Below are 24,164 nucleotides of genomic sequence, written 5' to 3' on the forward strand. Positions count from 1 at the left end.
GCCATTTAGCATCCTGGGGGAGGCAGTGTCCCAAATTGGCTGCCTTCCCCCATCCTTCCAATCTTTGGGCGTCCTGGGCCGGGCTGAGCTGCCGGCCATCCATCACACTATAATCTTGTAAAAATAATGATATTAAAAATAATTTGATTATGTTGGGCTTAGCTATCAGTGATCATTAAGCACATGCAAAATTTAATAAATAACTATAGAAAGATATACAAATAAGGTATTAGCCCACTAATAAATACCTTTTTCCATATATGATTATCACTATTATCCACTGAACCAGAAAATCAGAAATAAACCTGAACTTCAGTTACGTAGCATGAAAATGAGGATAAAACAAGCTAAAAAAACACACCATACTACCTTCTTTTTATCAATTATACAAAAAATAAAGCCCCTTAATAAAAATCCTTTGATAGCAAACATATTTCTAAAAGAAAGTTTAATAGCATGACAGGTAGACACTAAACCGCTTAATTTAAATTTGAATAAAAAATTAAAAAATCAAGTGTGAAATAGTATACAAAAACAAATACTAATAAATCAGTTACAAAATAGGTTTCTGCAAATAAATTAAACTACATGCCTTTATCACATAAAACAAATTAAAACAATTTTTTTTCCATTACTTATATGTGCATTTTCCCAAATAAAAATGAAAATTTATCAATAAAGATACAATTTTCATTACAGATAACTAGGAGAAACTCAAAACTCTTTATTTACATTATGAATTATATTAACAAATATGATGCAAGTAAAGTTCTATGTATGTTCCATCTTCCACCTAGTGGCCATATGAAAACCATGAATAAGTCACAGACTAACTCCATTGCTGTAGCAACCACACTCAGAGACAGCACACAAGTAAAACTGTTGCCAGATAATGGAAATGTTCATGAGAGCTAAAATGAATTTAAACACCTTCTATTTGAATCTACTTCATAATCTGAAAGCAGTATCTCATAGTAATTTCAGAGTTTCATTAAACATTTCTGAGGCCTAAAACTACTGAAATATTACTTAGAAGACTCAGATGATTAAGATTTTGTTCCTAAAGTCATATTTAAGATGAGGCATTTTGAACCAAGCCAGTTTTAGCCAGGTTGTTTGTTATTTAAAATATTTGACAATTTACTGCTTTTATCATTATTAAATATTAGATTGTCATTGTTTTTTCTGAAGTTTTGAGGCAGGAAAGGCTACTCATTTTTGAAGCAGAGAGCCCCCAATGTCATAACCAAAGGTGTTTCTAGAAGTATAATAAACCACCATACACCTTCATGTGGACTTATGAGTAAGAATGATTATATCTTAGTTGAGTGTATGCTTGGAGAAATGGGAATACAATCTTTGAAACACATTTGTAATAATAATAATAATTTAATTCATTACATTTTTATAGTGCTTTTCTCACTACTCAAAGCACTACCACACAGGGAGGACTTAGGACACGAACCCATGATCTCCTTACTGTGAGGCAGTAGTGCTACCACTGCGCCTCCTGTTTGGGTACAGTTGTTCCTTGCCTCTACACTGTTACTAAATTATGCATCTATCCATCCATCCATTTTGTGAACATACTGAACGAAATGTAAAGGTCATTAGTATTTAAATTTCCAACTTACAATATTTTATACTTTATATGAAACCTTAATATGTGTATATACATTTTCATGGATCTGTTTCTCTGTTTGATTAAAGATATGTTACATTGGCCAAATATGCCACTACCTACTTGACCAGAAAAAATAAAAATGAATACTTATTTAAGAGCCTCTAGATTGATTTATTTTAATTAGCATAGATTAAGCTACTTTTAATTTTGTGAAGTCCATAATACATCCATTCATCTTTGAAACCCACTTATCCAGAGCCGTGTCCAAGGAAGGCTGGAGCCTATCTCAGCAAACATCTGCTGCAAGACAACAACAAAAATCTACCTCCACTTCAGAGTTTACTGGATTTCTTCCTGAATCAACAAATATAGTATTCCTACCTTCTGTGACTTCAATGGCCATATTTCCTGTCTTGTGCTAAAGTACATTTACTGCACAGTTCTCACTCTTCCCAGCTAATCAGGGCTCTCTGATCTGCAGTAATGGAGTATCTTGACTGAGAGCAGATTGTTCCATTGTTTGTGCCAAGTAAGCAAAATGCTCTTTTCAAAATATGACATGTATGATAACTTCCCTAAGGAAAGCATTTGACTTGAAAAAGGTTCATAAAACATTTTCATTACTAGTTTGTGGTTTGTTCTGGCCTTTTCTTTGCAGTTATAAATTTGAAAATAAAACATAAAAAAGAAAAAAAAAAACACCTGGAATATAAAGTAGCATATCTATTGTCATATGCATATATACACTGTAAATGAAACACAAACAAGATAATGAACGGTTGGAGCAATGGCAGGTGATCCCTGTATAATTCTTGGCAAAAATAACAAAATGGAATTGTCAAGACAGATGCAAAAACATCTTTCAAGATGCGAGCCCAACACTATACTGCCTGAAGATGACGGCCAAGCTGGTGATATTAATAATAATAATAATTCTTTGCATTTATATAGCACTTTTCTCACTACTCGAAGCACTCAGCAATTGCAGGTTAAGGGCCTTGCTCAAAGGCCCAACAGAGCTGAGTCCCTTTTAGCATTTATGGGATTCGAACCAGCAACCTTCCGATTGCCAGTGCAGATCTCTAGCCTCAGAGCCACCACTCCACCTAATGAGGGGAAGAGGTGGAAGGGAAGGGTGCTGGTAACTGGAACACAGGAGTGACATCAGATGTTAGTGTTTCTTCGCTCCTTGGATCTGCAGACAGAGGAAGAGAAAGAGGCCCTAGGTGACAGCGCCAACCCTTGACTCATTTGATGAGCCTCAAAGTTGTCTCCCAAGTGCACTTGTGACAACACTTATAAAGTAATAGCTTTAATACTGAATCTAATAATGCTTCTAGTGATTGGAATTTTTTCAGAAAACTATAATAAAAACTATAAAAAAAATGTTATAATAAATGAAGATATTACTATTAATGAATTTTTGTTGTTTTTAAATATATACATATGGTCGGAGAGGACTGAGAATAAGAAGAATACCTGGGAAATCTTCAAAGAATGCAGCCTAAGTTGCAATTAAAATCAAATTAGAAAAGATTTTATTTGGTGATCTTCATCTTTTTCCTGTTTTTTTTTTCTTGTTATCCTTTTTATAAGCCACATGCTGTTTGTATTCTATATATGATAACTTGTACATTTGATAACTTGTACATCTTGATTTTAAGTTAGCTCTTGTCTAAGAAATTGCTACATATGGAGTAAGGTCATCAGCAGAGCCCCTCAGCAAGCTGTTTTTCTACAGTTACTCGTCCTTATTTATATCAATGACATCAGTTCTAATATAGTTATTATATTTATGAAATTTGTAGATGAAACCAAACTCAGAGTAATAGGAGATACCAAAGATGTAGCATGAACAACTCAAAAGGACAATGACAAACTTCAGAACTTGGCAAACACTTGTAAAATGTTGAAAAGTGGAAAGTGCTCCACACGTTAACTCTGTATATGATAACAACGATGCTGACCTACAGAGGCAAACTATGAAAAGCATTTAGCAGTCTGCTTCTCCATTGAAAATGTAAAACACAAAAGCAATGAAAAGTTAAGTGGCAGGTTATACTGTAAATATTTTTCAGTATACTATAATAGGGAGAGGGAAGTCTGGGCATCTCTGCTCAAGCTGCTGCCCCCGCGACCCGACCTCGGATAAGCGGAAGAGGATGGATGGATGGATACTATAATATAATGGACATTATGCTAAAAGTTCATGATGTGCTAGTGAGATTTTATCTGGAGTACAGTATTTAGTTCAGGTCAGCATGCTACCAAAATAACAGCAGCTTATAGTGCTTAAAGAGTTTCTCCCACTATGACAGACTATGAAAATTAAAACTATTCTTCAACAATGAAAAGAGAAAGCTACTTTATAACCTTATCCAAGTCTTTTAAATTCTCAAAGCTGGCAGTAAATTGTATTAAGCAGAATTCTTATAGTTAATTTATGAATCACATACCCACACAGAAGTGCATTACAGACAGGAACCAGGAAGTACTAACAACAAAACATCATGGGGATTTGGAACAAACTACCAGGTCACGTAGTTGAAGGAGAAACTTGACAACTTTTAAAAAGTATCTGGATGACATATCAGGACAGCTTAGCGATAGCCTATCCAAATGACATTGAGGGAAAAAGTGTCTCCTTGTTTTGTAAACCATCTAACCTCAGAAACAAAAAATTTGCACATGAGTGATTCCTGGCTGTGGTAAGGCTAGTAAGCTCCATGGGGATCAAAGGTAAATTAATGGAAGCAATTATCAAGGAAAAGGTGAAGCCACATATATCTGGAACAGGCATATTTGCAAGTAGTCAACATGGGCTCAGACAGGTGAGGTCATGGTTCACTAATATGGTGGAATTTTATGAGGAAGCAAGAAATTAGGTGATGTTAGACGTGGTGACACTCAGAGATCAGTGCAAGGCAACTGTTCTTTTAATAAATATTTATGATCTAGGCAAGAATATAATCCATATACTGGTTAAGTTTGTAGATGATACCAAACTAGGTGGAAAGGGAGATAAGTTAGAATCAGCTAAACTGTTACAGAGGGACTTGGATGGCATAATAAAAAAATAACACTAAAGAAAGAGTATACTTGGCTTCTTTTAATATCAGATAGACATTCACTATAAAATAATATTTGAAGGAGAGATACTGACGAAAAGTGCGATGCAGTTGTAGGTTCCTGCAGTCGACCCTGACCTGCTTCAAGAGAGAATGCAGGAGGCACGTTTCCTAGGTATGGGCAGGGGTGATGTTTCCATCCATCCATGGGTGAGCTGTAATATTCAGTTCAATTGCCAGAGCCTTATACTTTTCTCTGGTTCCAAAATAAGAACATGCATTTGCCAAACATGGGATTTATTCACAGGTACTGTAAATTGAAGACAGCGTCTACTGGCCATATATTGATCATCATCCAAACAGGGAGCACATCAGCACTCTTTAATAGCCCATCTGAGTTGCCTCCACTTGTTTCTTTCCATCTCCCTGTCAGGTTGCTTACATGGCAGTAGTGTTACTCCTTGTCAACCGATTTGCGTGGCTTCAGCTTTATTTATTTATGGCCTTTAGTTTTAATTGAAATAATGTGTATGGAATAAACCTCACAGATCACAGTGGCACACTTCAAATCTTTGACTACAAATGGGAGGCCTTAAACTTATGTGATGGATGAAGAGGTCAGTAGACTCATTGCTGTCTACATCAAGAGAGTGTACAGAAGCAACCAAGATGGCTAATGAGATGGTTGGTTATAAAGCACAATATGTCAAAGGAGGTTATGATTAGGCTACACAACACACTAGTAAGGCCTTACCTGGAGAACTGCATACTGTTTTGGTCCCACAAAAAAATAGCATTGCTAGAGAAATCAAGAGTTGAACGACTGGGCTGATTCCAGGACTAAGAGATATGAGCTATGAGGAGAGATTTAACTAGGTGAAACTTTGCAGTTTTAAGTGAATGGAGATTAAGAGGTAACATGATCAAAGTGTTTAAAATTATGAAGGGAATTAGTACAGTGGATCTTGACTGTTACTTTTAAAAAGCATTCTTTAAAAAAGAACACAGGGACATAGTTTGAAACTTGTTTAGGATTGACTTTTCTTAATGCAAAGAACTAAAGACACAAGGAATAAATGACCAAGTAGTGTAGAACTTTAGGGACCACCAAATCTCAATTTAATATTATTTTAGAAAATTCAGATGAATCGAGATGGATGAGATTGTTGGGCTATTGGCCTGTTCTTGTCACAATGGTTTTAATGTCCTAAAGTGTAAAAGTCTCACCCAGTCAGTGACTCAGTGAGCTTGGAGTTTGGAGGGCAGAATCTTACAGAGCTTGACTGCTGGGAGGAAGAGAGGGCAGAGAATACTGCATAGAGATACTAGAGGCCAGGAATGCAAGTACTTGGTTAGGTACAGAGGTACCAGCCAACCCAATGCAGAAACAGAAGACAGACCCTTTGTATAGGAAGACCCAGAGTAACATTAGGATTTATTTTTGGGTTTACTGTATATTTTGTGGCTCCATATGTTATTTCTTATCCTTGTTGTCATAATTTATAATAAGAAAACCTTGACCTCCTTGGTGTTCATTGTTGGTTTGCACTCAGTCTTCCACACAGTATATGTGACTATATTTCAAAATATTCCAGCTCAAGGAGGAAAGTCAAGAGCTGGCATGTATTTTGTGGAAAACAATTACAGCACATGGGTTTATGTACTTCTGAATGGTTGCTCCTGGCTGAAGTAGTTAACAAATAAAACCGTAAGCACTGACCGTGATTCCCCCATTGTGCATTCTGCCTCTTTTTGCATAGTGATTGTATCAAACTGAGTGGTGTGGTGGCTTTGAGGCTAGGGATCTGTGTCGACAATCAGAAGGTAGTTGAGTCCTGTAAACGCCAAAAGTGACTTTACTCTGTTGGGCCCTTAAGCAATACCCTTAACCAGATATTGCTTCATCCTGGGTATGACATTACCAGCCCTGCAAGCAGGTCCTCCAACTTTCAGGGAAAACTGAAGGTTGGTGGCAGGACTGGCACTCCAGCTATTGTAGAAAACCTCCCTCTGTTCCAGTGTGGTGCTGAGGTGTCAACCACTGCACTCTGGTCCCAATCCAGATGGTTTGTTGTGTGGTGGATGCTATCAGCACATGCTCCTAACCTCTCTCTCATTGTATCAATCAAATCATATGCTGGAATCACTGGAGATCAGCTAGATCCTGTTTGTAGGTCTCTCGGCTCTGTCAATATAGTGCCAGAGTTGAAAAACTGAAAAACTAACAAGTATTAAAATAAAAGAAATGCAAATGTGCATAAAGTGCATTGAACATTTCAAATTGTTAAGCAGGTAAATTAAATTTAATGTTTTTCAAAATGCTTAACAGACTTGGTATTTCAAGGATTACATTACATGGAAGCAGAATACAGTCGACCCTTGATATACGACCGGCCTGACATGCGAACAACTTGATTTACAACCAAAATTTTGGTTTTGATTTATGACCGACATCTTGCGTTACGACCTGAATGCGGTCACGTGTATCCGCTTTTGCTATTGTAAACAAACAGCTGAGAGCGTTTGTAAGCATCAGTCGGAGCCCAGATACATGTGTTTGTGGACGTAATTTCGGTCAGTGCAGTGATTTATATAATTTTTTTTCAATAATTGCTAAGGAAGGAAGAGAACATAACGAAGGTAAAGAAAGCGATCACAATCGAAACGAAGAAGGAAATTGTGCGGAAATATGAGATTGGCGTTCGTGTGACCGATCTCACTAATATGTACAGCATGTCGAAATCCACCATCTCAACAATTTTACAAAGAAAAGATTTGTATAAGGAGGCTCCTTCCAAACAATAACCACCTTCCATTTCATTCTCCTCCTCCTCCCTTCCTGTAGCCCAAAGATGTCAAATTAAATGGTGAGTACAGTATGAAATTGTTGTTTCTGGTAGGCTAGGCACTTTTTATAACTTTTTGGTTAGAACATTAGAAAAATTATTGGTGTTTTGGTAAATTATGCACATTATACAACCCTTTTTTATTATGAAAAGGTTAAGTAAGTGTTGCTGTAGGAGGTTCGGAACGCATTATGGGTATTTCCATTATTTCTTATGGGAAAAATAGTCTTGACTTACAACCAAATTGAGTTACAACCAGCCCTTGCGAACGAATTGAGTTCGTAAGTCAGGGGTTCACTGTATAATAAACTGCTCTGTTTTTTTGTATTTCTTTTGAATATCATGGATGTTGATTTTAGAAAAAAAGGTAGCAAAAACTGGGATGGGTTGTGATTAAAGTTCTTGATAATCTTTTGTTGAAAGTAGGCTAAGTGAATTTATTCAGCCATGGTATTGGAGATTGTTAATTGACAATTCATTTTTGGTATGCATGAAAGAAAGAGTGTCTGCTCCTGTGGGGTGCACTGTAGTATCCTCACCCCCCCCCCCATCCATTTAGCTATTTGCATTACAATATGGAGGTGATCAGAGAGAGAGGCAAAAAATTAATAGAATCAACATTGAACAATTAACTTTAAATCCACTTTTGTCTGATGAGACATGAAGAATATATAGAGTGATGGAGTAGCTGGTAAATACTGAACAAAAAAATATAACATTTAAAAGAGGAACCTTATTTCACTTATGATATTATGTGACAATGACACTAGTCACAGACTGAATCTGTAGAGAACTGCTTTTCATTGAGACAGAATTTAATAAAATAAGTATTAACTGCACAGTAATTGTTTTATTATCAATAAGTGATATCTTCAGTAAGTCAAATGAACCTTATTGGATATACTGAAATATATCCTTTTAAAACCGGTAACAAGTAAAGTCTTAACTATACACAAATTTTGATTCCAAAAATATCAACATTTCCGTACTAATGGCATTTAGGTATCAGTTTCATGTTTTTGACAGCAGATGATGACATATGGCTTGGGACCCTGTTTTTCATATGACTGGTTTCTGCCTTTTTGTTATTATTCTGTAGAGTGCCAAGAAATGCTCTTTATAGAAACAGTGCTGTCAGAAAGATAGCTGACTAACAGCTCTGGGGAATGACACATGTTTTCCATCACTTTTAGTAAATACAGAAACTAAAGTCAGAAGAAAGAGTCTGTTCCATCCATATAACTTTTCAACTATTTGCTATTTACTATAAATGTTCAAAGCTAGACTTTTAAGAAAAAGGTTACAGTATTTTACTAATGGGCACTTATATGATTTAGCCATAAGGATGTATTTTTGTAAAACAAAACAAGATTCCTTGCAAAATGAGCTGCTTTTTGCCTAAATATACAGTATTCTTAATTATCTTTTTTCCAGACCATATGTTAATTATTTTAATTTCAGCTACAAAATAATATCTCTGAAGTATCTGGTGTTCAAAAGTTCCTTTAAGGTCCTTAAGTATTGACTGTCATATATAAAAGAGTAGATGATTGAGCATTTGGCAACTGATTGTGGGTGTAAGATTGGCATATGAAGAAGTATGTGCCAATTAAGAACAAGGGGGTGAGAAAAACACTACTAGTCAGAGTACACAATATTCCAAAGTTAATAATTATCTGCAATTTTGTGATAATTTTGTTTTGGTGGGCTGTACTGCTTGCCTGTGCAAATGTGGAAATGTGGTGTGTTTGTGGTCACAATGTTAAAAATTAAACCTTTATCAGCCTGTTTCTCTTATTATTTTTTAGGAGTAAACATGGCCTCTCCAATCACTTCTTCTACCAAAGAGCAGCAGCGAGCAGTGATCTGCTTCTTATAGCCATATGATGTACCAGGGCCGTAATCTGTAGAAAGCTATGGAGACAGTGTTTAATCAGAGTGTTTATGGCTGAATTAAGAAGTGTTAAGCATGAACAAGGAGCTGGAACCCCTCTAAGTCTATTAGCAAGGACAAAGCTGCTCATGATTTTGACAAACTGATGAGGATTTCAACCTCTGGTACACCTTCAGCTCATGAAAAGTTTAGTGAACCAAAGACAAGATGCAAGCACTTACTGACAACTGTGACCAGTAGGGGGCATTGCAGCACCTCAAACCCCAAACACAGCCACAATGATACAAGTCCCAGTACAATAAAAAAGGCTTATTAACCAAAATATCTTACAAAAAGATTTCTTATATGTCGTCACCACAAATGCCCTCTTCTCCTCTCTGTCTCTCTCTTTTATTCCATCACTGCTGCCAGGTGAGTGTTGTCCAGCGCCTCTCCCAAGTCCAACTTGCCTGGATGAGGTTGAGCGGCTTCCTTTATCTTAGACCTGGGAGTACTTCAGGTGCTAGGGCATAGCCTGTTGGAAACGGTTCCAGGTCGAGCAGAAGACCCCGAGAGTAGGGATCACATATTCTCAAAGCACCTCTGGTGGCACCCTCAGAACCCAACATGGCTGAACCATGGAACTACAGATCCCAGCATGTTTTGTGGGTGTCCATAATGGTAATGACATCCAGGGATGCTTCCACCTAACATGTTGGGGGAGCATGTAGCTATGACCAGTTGTCTCCCCAGGTCCTTCTATCACACTGGCCTCCAGGCTGGGTTTTGTTCCTCCATCCAACTGGATGGGATGCCACTGTACCCAGTTCCAAATTGGCATCTTCTGCCAACGTCCTGGCTAAGGCAGAGTGCCCTGCCTTTCTTCTTTCACTTCCAATGGGCTGGTGTCCAGTCCAGGTAAGAAACCTTCCCCCAATCCAGCTGAGATGCCCACCCATGCGCGCCATCCATTACACAAAATTTTATATGATGTACAGTATACATTTCAATTTGTAATGAAGCACAGCATAATGGCAAATATCAAAGGGAACTAAAAAAATTGGCATAATCTACAAGACGTAAACTGTGACAAATAAATACCAGTATAAAAGTAATTTCCACTATTTTAACTATGTAGGTAGGTGCTTAAATCTGATACAATCAGACCGCAAACAATGCTTCTTTAAACATTCTTGCTTGTAACAGAAACCATACCTGGTATTACTTCATTATCCTAGTTCTGGTTCTTGATGGTTCCTGCTGTTACTGAAGAATGGGATTAAATATATAGTTAGCTGATTGACCAATCAACAAGTTGTCAGAGGTTTTTCAACATTTTTTAAATACATTATTTATGATCAGTGTTTTCATTTGTATGTTTTCACTTACTACTGCAGAATGAGGAGCTTTACATTATTTGAAAATATCCTTGTAAGCTTTCACAGACTTATTTAAGAACACTTTGTTCTCTGATATATCAATTGTCCTTGAGATAGTGTAACCCCCAAACTAAAAGTTCCAGTCAGAACTGCAAGATATTCTGATTTTATAGTGGTATAATACATTTTTTGTAGGTGTTACCAACATCTGGTTAAATAATGACAAGGGTCTATGATGGACTCGGGCTACATCCAAGGTTGGTTCCCCCCTTGTGCTCAGTGTTGCCAACATGGGCACCAGTCTCACACAACCCTCAAATGGACTTCACAGGGTCTGGGAATGTCACATATTGTAAAATCTCTTACATGGGGATTGCGTCAAATCTACCTAATGTGAGAACTTGTTGAGGACTAAATGACCACAATGTCCTAACATAAACCACAGAACTGAAAATGATGCACTTTTTGTATATTAAAGCTGACATATTGAATTAACTTTGACAACAACCTGAATTTGACAATCCTACTCGAGGAGGTGATGAAAGGAAAAAATGAATGTACAGTCCTTTCATATCTAAGTGATAAACTCTTGTTTGTTTATATGCTCAAGAAAAGTGCTTTATAGACATAAGAAAGCCTAGGATTCAGAACTCACTTATTATGAAATCTTAACTCAAAGCTGAATATGTCATAAATAAAATTTAAAAAGTTAAATCAAGCAAAATACGGTATATGTAACACAAGACACTATTTTAATCATGAACTGATGGCATAAACTAAATTCACGGACTTCACAAGGGGATTGCCATTTTTATTTTTCTGTTCTTTTCTTAAGTAGTCCTCCTTTTTGCACATTCTTAATAATATGGTGCTTATATGATATGTCTATAATTGTATCACATACCTGAAATAATTACATAAATAAATGAAATAAAATAAAATATACCCTTCGTGGCCACTGTATTAGGTAATCATGCATCCAGTACTAGATACTGTTGGTATTACTAAAAGTTCTTTTCACTCAAACCTCTGTTTAGTTTAAAAACCTTACCACAATACCCAGGAACAAAACATTTTTTGATTTTGAATGTATCTGTAGTTACAAAAAGGCTAACTAAATGCATCACATTCACTTGTCCCATTCAGCTTTGGCTTGGCACAAATACATCTTCTAAATGGCTCCATATTGTGATTTTATTGTGAATTTCCCCTTGGGATTAATAAAGTATCTATCTATCTATCTATCTATCTATCTATCTATCTATCTATCTATCTATCTATCTATCTATCTATCTATCTATCTATCTATCTATCTATCGAATCCATTTAATTGATCCTCACATGCTGTCTAATATTTGTGAAATCCACTCTGCACTATGGATTTTGTTTTTATTATAAAGTTGCCCTATGAAATCCAGAAATGTTTAGAAAAGTCTTGTGGGGTACCCAGCACTGCCCAGGGGTGAGTGGCACCAACTGGTGCTGCCCCCTACATTTCAAATGAAACATAGCCTATGGTGTCTCCCTGTGCAAACTGGAAATCGGTGTAAGTTGTAACAGAGATAGGCTCAATGGTGTGGATTTGCATACCATAAAGACACACACGCATACACAAACATTCATCTTTTTTTAAGAGATTTAACACATTGTGTAATCATATGTTAGAACTATATATTTCTCACTATACTGATGTATATGGAATTACAGTACATTTCAAATGCACCAGCCCATACAATTACATGCAAAGGCTAAAATCAAAACAGTGTGACATTTACATTACAAAAATAAATCAGATTTATTTACTGCTGTGAAAAACAGAAAACCTATCCCTGAGAAAATATACAGGGGTGGGCAAAAGTAGATTTACAGTTGTCAGTCATTGTCCAACCCGCTATATCCTAACACAGGGTCACGGGGGTCTGCTGGAGCCAATCCCAGCCAGCACATGGCGCAAGGCAGGAACAAATCCCAGGGCAGGACGCCAGCCCACCGCAGGGCACACACACACACACCCATGACAATTTAGGATTGCCAATGCACCCAACCTACATGTCTTTGGATTGTGGGAGGAAACCCACGCAGACACGGGGAGACAATGCAAACTCCACGCAGGGATGACCTGGGAAGCAAACCCAGGTCTCCTTACTGCGAGGCAGCAGCGCTACCACTGCACCACCATGCTGCCCCGATTTACAGATCGTGTGAAATACAGGGTTTATTCTTGTATTATTTTTTATTTAATTATTGTATTATTTGTCTTCTTCTTTGTGTTTGAGTGTAGCAATCATAACCTGCATGTCTTTTTCCATACAAGCAACTGCAACCTACTTTTACCCACTCCAATATATATTGTATATATCAGCTCACATACAGTTACTTAAATAACCTTTAAATATAATAGCTATTAGAGCAAAAGGAAATTCACCATGGTAGAATAACAACCTGGTCACTCTTAAATCATAATCAAAAGAACATTGATACAGGATAACTAAATTATAGGTTTACCAAACAACATAGAGTTGCCTACTGCTACAGGAAACCCATGTAGAGACCTCAAGAGAGGAGTGACATTTGCCCATCTCAGCTGGTTGAATACAAGATGGGCCGCTGCATTCTGAATCATCTGTAGTGGCTTGATAGCACATTTGGGTGCTCCAGCCAGAAGCGAGTTTTAGTAGTCCAGATGTGACAAGACCAAAGCCTGGATCAGAAGTTGTGCTGCATACTCTGTTAGATAAGGATCTTGCACAGGTTGTACAGCATGAAACTGAATGATCAAATAACGATAGGAATGTGGTCAGAAAAAAGATAGCTGTTCATCACTTACCACCCCACAGTTCCTTACTCACTTGGCAGGTGTTAACATCAGTGAGACAAGTTGTACAGAGATTGGGAGATGAGCAGACTTGCTGACCAGGATCAAAAGAAGCTCAGCATTTGCCAGGTTTATCTGTAGATGGTGGTCCCTTATTTAGGTTGAGATAATCGTAAGAGATGCAGAGACACTAGCTGAGGCTGTATTGTCCTCCAGAGTGAACGACAGTTATAGCCATGTATCATCGGGATAGCAGTAAGAGAACCCTTGGGATTGGATGATGGAGCCCAGCAAGGTGGTGTACAGAGAGAATAATAGAGGATCCAGCACCAATCCTTGGTGTACACCAGTGCATGTCTGGTGTGCCTTCAACAACTCTCTTCACCAGGACACATTGTAGGATCTGCCCGAGATGTAGGACTCAAACCATCTGAGAGCAGTCCCAGTGATGCCAAGGTCAGAGAGGGTGGCAAGAAAGATGTCGTGGTTGACCATGTCGAATGCAGAAGAGAGATCTAGCAGAATCAGGACTGATGACATGTTGGTAGCTCTAGCATGGCATAGCTGGTTGACTACAGTCAGTAGAGTCATCTCAAATGTCCTATTTGCACAGATTTCATGATTTATTTTATTTTTTTGTAGCTAGAGCTACCAACATGTCATTTTATTTTTTTAACAGCAAACCAGACAATGTCAAGACAACCACATAAAAGACATAAAGAAGGGCTGGGATACCAGGGTGGTAAACCTGTGCATTGTTGTTGGGTAAGTGAAAAGTGAAATGGTTAGCATTTTGGGCAACACTGCTATGAATCTGATAGCAGATCAACTCCATTCTGGTTGCAGTGCTGTTTATACAAGTTGGTGAACCTAAAAAGTGAGGATGGCAGTGACAACAAAGGCACATTTATTGGTTGTGGTCCAGGTGTACATCTTCTTGTCTAGTGTCAAGTCTATATTACTTGCTTGAATATCTCTAGAAATTTTAGGTTAATAACAGAACAGGCCATTTTAGCTTTCATTTCTAAAATGAAACTAATTATCTATCCCTTGGCCCCAGTCAAATCAACTAAGTTAAAAATTCAATTCTGTGATTACAAAACCCTTTCTTACTATTATTAATTTATAGATATTAAGAACGAGTGATTCTGATGTTTGACCATTGTTAGAGTTTGATATAAGAATTCAGACCAAGAACTAATTGTGCAATCTTATGTCCTAATGCTCTAATCACTATGCTGTTAGACTTAAGTGCAGCTCTTGATATTTTTGATCACACCATTCTACGAAACAGGCAAGAAAATTTACACTTGGCTGTCAGGCATTGCTTTTATATTGCTTATCTCAAACTGTACAAACATGAAACTAAGAGCAGGACAAAAATATCATGTTTGAGGATTAATGGTAAAAATACAATGACATTTTAATTTGATTTAGGTTGTGAAATATAGCAAGAATACAAGGACAAAGTTGTAAACAAAGAATTTCATTGCAGATGGAAAGCATACATAGAGTAGTTCAGTCTGTACCAAGCTGTCGTGGTAAGAAGCTGAAGCATAAGCCTTGCTGTTGTGTATATTACATTATGGAACACAAAGTATTAAATTATATTTAAACAGATTTCTCAAGAGGTAACCTGCTATGAGTTAGTTACATATAATATTTAACTCTGCTTCGTCTTTTCGGATATCCTGTGCCTGTCTTGATATCCAGTCCATTTATTGCCTGATTAGGTTATTTACCTTACCCAAGAGCGATTTCTACAAACGAAACCAAATGTCCTTCTTTTCTACCTAGAGACATGACCTTCTTTCATTTTGCTGTTAACCTTCAATCAGCACTTCCACATTCATTGAATCTGTTAAATGTGCAAAATGATGTGATTGTCCATATAAACTTTTACATGTTCATATACTCCAGTTTCTTAACAGGAATCATCCAGGTTTTTTAATTATATAGTAAATTTTCTAAGCTCACTTGTCTCCCAAATAGAACAAACTATTCACCTTGATGTTGCTTTTCAATAATTCTGCACAATGAATTCTGCTAGATCTCAAATTATTTCGTAAAATGAGCATTTTGCACCACCAAATACAGCAAATAAGATTCAGGCAGTTTTGATAATGAGTAGACTGAGTAATTCCAAAGGAAAAAATAATCATCAGTGCTTTACTTCAAAGTTCAAGAACATAAGGGATGAATTAATGTGAGAATAAAACAAAGTGTCCACATTGTTCTTCTGTCCAATGTACACAACTCTAGATAAGAAACTCTAAGATATAAGAGGAGAATAAAATCACACTGCTGTATCTGGATCTTTGTAAGAAACACGACTGACTTCTAAATTTTTTTTCTGTCTACACTAATTACTGACTGAATCTGACAGATTTACTTAACTAATTTGGAGTATTAAAAAATCTCACAGCTCTCCAGCACTGTATGGTAATAACTGCACGACATCATGAAGAAATAAGAAAATTCACATCCTGAAGGATTATTTATTGATGATGAAAATTTCAGAAAAACAGACTTACTGAAGATATACCTGTAGCAAGAAGATTATTTGTGCCAATGTAATTTGTGAAATTTATTTCACAAAACCATGCAATTGAGCTGAGAGAGACAGCCAGGGAGATTGACAAATGACAGCCTGAACTCAGGTTACGGACATAGCCAGAAAACATGATGGACACAAACAGGTTGTTTTGTGAAGTGCTGATGTCTGCTTAACCAATATGGGTACAGAACCCAATGTTTATAAAGGTATTAATAACCAGCCAGTCCTGACATGAATTCTACGAATATGTCATTATTTGAGTGTTTATAATGACAAGGATCCAGCATGACGTCAGAGGCATCACTATACCCCCGACATTCCTTAGTTTTGAATGGGACATCTGATTTGTCAGCATTCTCCCACTTGGCTGAGATGTCCCAATGCTTCTCCATCCATCCATCCATTATCCAACCCACTATATCCTAACTACAGGGTCACGGGGGTCTGCTGGAGCCAATCCCAGCCAACACAGGGCACGAGGCAGGAAACAAACCCCAGGCAGGGCGCCAGCCCACTGCAGCCCAATGCTTCTCTCTGTCCTAAATATGTATGTATACAGGGTTATGCATTATATTTCTGGGAATGAATGTTAACTGTTAAAGCAAATTAAATACACATATCTCTTTTTGTTCCGTATTTCCCTCTCTTGTAATTATTTTCCGTCTGGGTACAAAAGGTATAGTATTTGGGTTCTAGTCAATTCTGCATCAAGAAACATTCCAGGGAGAAAGAGTGCTCTCTGCTGGATACAATACCATTCTACAATCAGCATCTCTCCTGACCCTGATTGCTGATCTTTCCAGGAGTGCTGACACTTTACACTCATTATAAGACTCCGATCAAAGACACTTATTGCCCACTTCCTCAACTTTAACTTAGGCAGTTAGACTTCTACTACTTTTAAGTTTCTTTTATATTCACAAATTCTTGCCAAACTCTGAAACAATTTTGGACAGATTGTGAGAGAACTTGATTTCTTCTAATATGATATAATATAGATCACCAGTTTACTATGAAACAAATGGCATTTCACTTCCAGTGAAATTCTTGCCAGGAACATAAAGTGAAAGGTGTTGAGCTCCTATCTGGAAGCGTTTTCATTCATTAATTCTGCAAGCATCTTCCTGTCATTTTATATTTAAGTAAAGATGTCTAGTCATAAAATAAAACAATTGGACTAATTTTCTGTCACTTCAAGAACTAAGAAAGGGGGTGCTTTTAAGTAATGACAAAGAGAGTAGGGGGGATTTCCATATAGTGAGTTTTCCTGTGGCGAAATACTGCAATGTGCATGACGAGTGCATTATCGTGTGGAAAGTGTGCAGCATGTCACATTTTTAAAAAACTCAGTGCACTCCTCAGTGAAGATGTGAAGTAGAGACATAAACAGAATTGACTTTAAGGATTACCTGTTTTATGCTACTTAACGAAAAACACTGTTAAACATGGAAGTGGAGCTTTAGAGATCAATATTCCTTATTTCCCCACCCAAAAAAACTTTGAAACTTTACATAAAAATATTTTTTGTGAGTCTTGTGTTTTGCAATTGCAAAAGTGCCTGCAAAATGCATTTTAGTGTCAGCTTTCGCAAATGAAATTTGTCTGTTTCACTCATCACAATTGATGATGGCATTGTAGAAGCACAACACAGCTTAGCTCTTGTTAAGATGGTCTACTTTCATTTTACATCCTCTTACATATAACTAAAGTTTAGCTGTGCCATTCTATGCAGACTCACTTCTAGAGGAGTCATAATCTTCTGGTATGGAACACGTTTCTGAATCCTCAGTTCAGATCTTAAAGATACTAAATATTATTTCATTATTATAATCATATTTACAATTGTGGGGTAAGTTCCAGTTTCCCCATGACCCAGCTATGGGTAAGTGGGTCTGGAAGTTGAATGGATGGATTGATGGATGATTTTGCTGTTTGCTACCCCTCCCCAATTGCTGTCACTAAGTTGTCTAAATGGAATTCAGCTTGCCTCTTGAATATTCTGTTTTCTTTTTTTGAGGTGGTTTATATTATTTAGCGATTTACCATTTCATCTTGCATTAGTTGCCTGCCGTTTAATTTGCCTGCCGTTTAATTTGCCTGCCATACCACAGTCATGACTCTGTGGGTGACAAGCAAGTAAGAATGTAATTGTACACATGACAGTAAAATTGATCTTGAATTTGGAATACTCCCAATAGTGATAAAACTCTGCAGAGAGAAATTATATATAGAGAGAGTTAAAGTGAAGCTTTTGAAGACATAATGACAGCTGTTTTTTTAACCCACACATCAAGTCAGGAAAAGGGGAATCAAGAACTCTAATTAAGCACAATTTCAGTTAGTTAGGTGAATTACTCTCTGATTAACAGCTAGACGGTAACAAACATGGGGGCCACTGTAGCATTGCAGGACCTGCATTTGAGACAGCTGGTTTAGAGCATCACTCCTTATACTAAACTCAGGAATTGGTATTGATTTTTTACATATTGAATGACTGGCTGTTTCGGCACATTATTTGCATTTTCAAGAATAATTTGTTATCCAGAGCTTTGCCAAGGTGAGAATCTAAAGTAATGCAGTATACCCGCAGCTACTGTACAATACTAATGAACGCCATAATCAACATGAAACTATTTAAAGTACATTTATTCCAATGTTCAAATTACATTTAGCATATTTCTAAATATTAAATAATTACTACCGTACTTTGTAGACAGAAATGACAGGTTAAGATACAGTTGCTGAATGACAGGACTGGGAAGCAAGGAAGGATATTTTTCAAAACCATTCTTTTAATCCTAAGTTGTATAGTATCCAAAACTTAAAACAAAAGTCAAACTAAACATAAGGATGACTTGAGTTGAATTCCTGCTAGATAAAACCCTTTTAATTACCTAAAAATTCTAGTTGATAACGAAGTCCGTTTATGAGCCTATGTTTTTTGGTGTTTTGTTCTGATGCTTCATTGTTTTTATACTTTTAATTCTGAATATGTGCTTTTCTTTTAATTGCCACTAGAGCTCACTAAAGATCATATATAACAATTATCCTGAGGCATACTTTAAACAACAGACATTTTACAAGTTTACAACTTAAAAAAATACATGTAAAAAATTTAAAGCAATATAAATGGCATGGCATACTTACCAACTTATTTTTCTAGAAGTATAAACTACTAGTAAGCAATAATAATACATTTTCTTCTTTTGGAGAAATCCAGTTATAAATATATTATTTTATCATTACATATACGGATAAGCAGTAACATTATGACAACTCACCTTTTCCTGCCAAAACAGCCCTGACCCGTCAGGGTGTGGACTCCACTATACTTCTGAAGGTATGCTGTGGTATCTGTTACCAAACCATCAGTAGCAAATCCTTGAAGTCCTGTGAGTTGTGAGGTGGGGCCTCCAGCACATCCCACGGATGCTCGATTGGACTGAGATCTGGAGAATTTGGAGGCCAAGTCAATACCTCAGACTCATTGTTGTGCTCCTCAAACCAATCTTGAACCATTTTTGAAATGTGGCAGGGTGCATTATCCTGCTGAAAGAGGCCACTACCATCAAGTAACACTGTTTTCGTGAAAGTGTGTGCTTGATCAGCAACAATGTTTAGGTAGGTAGTACGTGTTAAAGTAACATCCCCATGCATGGCAGAAGCAAAGGTTTCATAGCAGAACATTGCCCAAAGCATCATGCTGCGTCCACCGGCTTGCCTTCTTCCCATAGGGCATGTGGCGCCATGTCTTTCCCAGGTAAACGATGCACACACACCCGGCCATCCACATGATGTAAAAGAGAATGTGATTCATCAGACCAGGCCACCTTCTTCTATTGCTCCGTTGTTCTGTTCTAATGCTAACATGCCCATTGTAGGCATTTTTGGTAGTGGACACGGGTCGGCATGGGCACCCTGACAGGTCTGGGAGTACACAGCCGTATACACAACAAACTGCAATGCACTATGTGTTCTGACACCTTTCTGTCAGAACCAACATTAAGATTTTCAGCAATCTGAGCTACAGTAGCAGGATCAGACAACATGGGCTAACCTTTGCTCCCCACGTACATCAATGAGCCTTGGCTGCCAAACACCCTGTCACCAGTTCACCAGTTTTCCTTTCTTGGACCACTTTTAGTAGGTCCTGAACACTCCAGACCGGGAACAATCCACAAAAACTGCAGTTTTGGAGATGTTCTGACCCAGTTGCCTAGATTTGACCCTTGTCAAAGTCACTCAAATCCTTACGCTAGCCTATTTTTTATGCTTTCAACACATCAACTTCAAGGACAAAATGTTCACTTGCCGTCTAATATATCCCATTTACTACCAGGTGCCACTGTAACGAGATAATCAATGTTATTCACTTCACCTGTCAGTGGTCATAATGTTAATGGCTGATCGGTGTAAAAGAGTAGCAATGAGGGCAGCATTTAGCATAGCTAATCTCTGTTTCAGAGCTGGAATGTCATTTCCCTTATTCTACAGATAACTTTTCTTACACCACATTGTTATTTGTGTGTGTTATATTGATATATTTCTGTTATTCAACAGTGATAGTTATTCACTTAAGCATTTCCATAATTACAAATAATAACTGTGACCCCAACCTTAAATTTATTATGCACTATGATGTCCACTCTTCACCTTGTCTGACAATTTCTATACATTACTGTTAAATATATTAATAATTGTTTTCATTTTTCCCTCTAAAGGAAAACTACAGACTGTATCACTTTATGAGATGATTCTAGTTTTATAATTCTGATGGCGTAACTCAACTGGTCAGTGATAACTATGTACTGGATTAATATGGTCTACTTAGGAATTCATCCAATGCTTGGTCAGTTTCATGCTAATTAGTGGTCTGCACTGAGCAAATGAATGCAAACCACGACTGTAAAAAAAAAACTTCAACATGTTTTAGAGTAAGGAACATTTTTATTTCAATTGCTCTGGGTGTTAACAATAAAGAGATGTGAGTAATACTCAGAACACAAAATGGTCCGGTGTATAACCATTTTCACATTGTGCTTGCAACCCTGTTTAAAATTAATTTCAAGTTGGAAATTAACAATCAGCTGAGCTCCCTTCGTTGTGAGTTTGGTGTAATAGTGAAAATGTTTGCAAACTTCTCCAAACTTTGTGAAATGCATTGAAGTCAATGGAGAAGGAGGAACTTAATTAGTTTTAAAAGGCTAAAAATGGTGCAATAGTGTTTTAAGTGTCCCTGAAGCTAGGGAAACGTCTGCTGATTATATTGGACTCATATGGTCAAAAATGTGAAGTGATCTGTGATGAAGCGGCACTAAACACTCCATCACCGTGCACCAAACAACATAAACGGAATGATAACCCAAAACAAAATAAAAAATTTGCCACAAATTAGCAACAAGTAAGAAAAATATCTAAACTTTTCATTGTGCTCACCAAGTTCCAATCTTAGGGCACACATTACCTTTGTGAGCAGTGCCATTGGGTGCTGCTGCACATTATTTTTTGTTTCTGATCTATGTGAACATGCTTTGCGCTTTTTTCTTCCATGAAGAAGATCATTTCACAGGGCTGCATGTGTTTCTTTCTTGAGATGGGGAGGACTCCTTTAAGGCTTCTTTTGAGATCATAGGTGGGCATATGGCTAATTATGCATGCAAATTTGGAATGCAGCACGCAGAGATCAATGTTATATATCCAGTTACAGTACTCATAATATTCTAATTTTGGTCAGGCAATGTACCCCTAAAATGAAAATGCTATATTTTTTAAATGCATGCATTGTGGAGGGCTGGAGTAGTGATCAGATAGTGGCATCATGTATGTCCAAGCAGCTTCCTAATGATCTTAAAGTATACATACATGAAAGTTCTGTGGCTTGGCTGCTACAGCTCTGTGATGTCTATGAGGAAAATGTTCACCTAAGCCAGCTACAGGGCAAATTTTCATGATAATATTCAGCTTACAAGGTTACTAGCGAATACAGTTTATTCACCATGAAAAACAATGTAATACAGTATATTTTGCTGATCAATACTACTTACCAAATATACTCGAGGATAAGTCAGGACTTGATTTTACCGTATAATTTCTGGTATTTTATAATGTTGGTCGTATAAATCGAATGTGGAAAACTCACGCTATTGGTCTAAGAGATTTTGATATGCTAACGCCCACCTGAGAGAGTAACCATGGAGCACACTGCCTTTTTTATTCTATGTATTGTGCCTACGTGACCACACGTGACCCGAACTATTCTGAAGTAATGTTTGCTGTGATTTGTGTTTTTTGTATCTCACACCCTCATACACCTTTATCATAAGAGCATCTCTTATCTACGATGGAGCGTTTGATCAGAAGAAAATATGAAGCTGGTTTTAAATTAAACCTCATTGAAGTAGTGAAAGAGATTAGTAACTGCGCTGCTTCACCAAAACTTGATGCGTCTGAGAAACTGATGCAAGATTGGAGGAGGCAAAAAGATGTAAAAAAAAAATTTAAGTGTCGCATTTTTGAGTGGGCGTATAAGTTGGGGTCTGATTTTATGATCGATTTTTCAGGTTTCAAGACCCGACTTATACGTGAGTATATACGGTAAGATGCCATCACAGGTACATTTTAATGCACATCCCCATTTACACAGCAGGTTCCTTCCTAACAGTTTGATGGGTGTTCCAGTGTAAAGCAGAAAGGTATACATATTTTTTAATGGTCCCCACTGCATACAGTATGTAGCTTTGAAGTAACTGGAGTCGAGGGTGTGTTAAACTTCCATTATTGTGAAATTTAAAATTTTCAAATTAAGCTGCCTTAATGGTAGTTTTTTTGCAACCGTGTCTACTAGAAATGGAACAAATTTTCCATCTAGTGTTAAAATTGTTTAAGGTTCACCTGAATCATTCTGATTAATGAATGGCATTAAATGTGTATTAGGTTCCTCAGTAGAACTAGAATCAACAAATTCCAAAGCTTGGATTCTGCACAGGCCAGGACACAATATTCTGTGCATTCGGACCATCATTTCTAATTTCCCTCACACCTCAATTACATTTTGTATATTTCTAGGACATTCACCTCTCCGGTGACTGCTCTTTCCACAGATAAAAAAAGACATCTCTTGGTAAATGAATATTACCTCTGCCTTGACTATGGTATTGCTGTCTAAAAGAGTCTTGGCCTCATTACTTTGTCCCATATAAAATTGGGTTTGAGCAATTTTCAACTTGTCAGTCTGTTTTTGTTTCTTTTCTTTAATCTGATTTAAAAAATGCATGGCTGCTGCTTTCACTTGAAACTCACTAAATCTGCGATAGTCAATGCAGCGCTGTTTAATTGCTTCTTTGACTTTACTTTGCAACTAATCAATGAATATGTTATAGATGAAGGCATATTATCTGGTCCCACAATCTGGTTACTATATCCTTCAAAAACCTCCAGTAACTTTTCATAGTACTCACCAAGTTCTTCCTCTGGCTTTTCCATGCAACCTTTTATCTTGCTCCAGTTATTTTTAATCAGATACATTAACTTCACCTTGTCTGACAATTTGGTAAACTCCTCAACTGTACAGTAAGATACAGTTTGCATGCATCAAGTGAAAAAAATACATTTACAATGCACAAACAGTAAAACTCCATCCTTTATCTCATGTGTTAGATGCGATGAATTTATGTTTAACCAGGCTCATTATATCATTTCAATATAACGCTGTACGTAAACTACCGGTATATCCTTTCAGTTTGTTCAGTTCAAAACAATAAACATCAACAGAAAATGGAAACCTTGTCACATTTATATGTGTTCAAGATTAATATGATGCTGTATGTTCCAAACAATGTCTTGTTGATTTCTATGCAAAAATCATTGGATCACAAGAATCAAATAGCACTTTGAGATGAACTGATGCCCTATTGGGGTTGATTTCTGGTTTATATCTAATGCTGCCAGAAAAGACTTTTGCCCCAAGAAACCCTGATGTGGATTAAGAAGGATGAAAATGTAT

This window comes from Erpetoichthys calabaricus, chromosome 6, assembly GCF_900747795.2.
Source record: "Erpetoichthys calabaricus chromosome 6, fErpCal1.3, whole genome shotgun sequence".
NCBI classification, from domain to species: domain Eukaryota; kingdom Metazoa; phylum Chordata; class Cladistia; order Polypteriformes; family Polypteridae; genus Erpetoichthys; species Erpetoichthys calabaricus.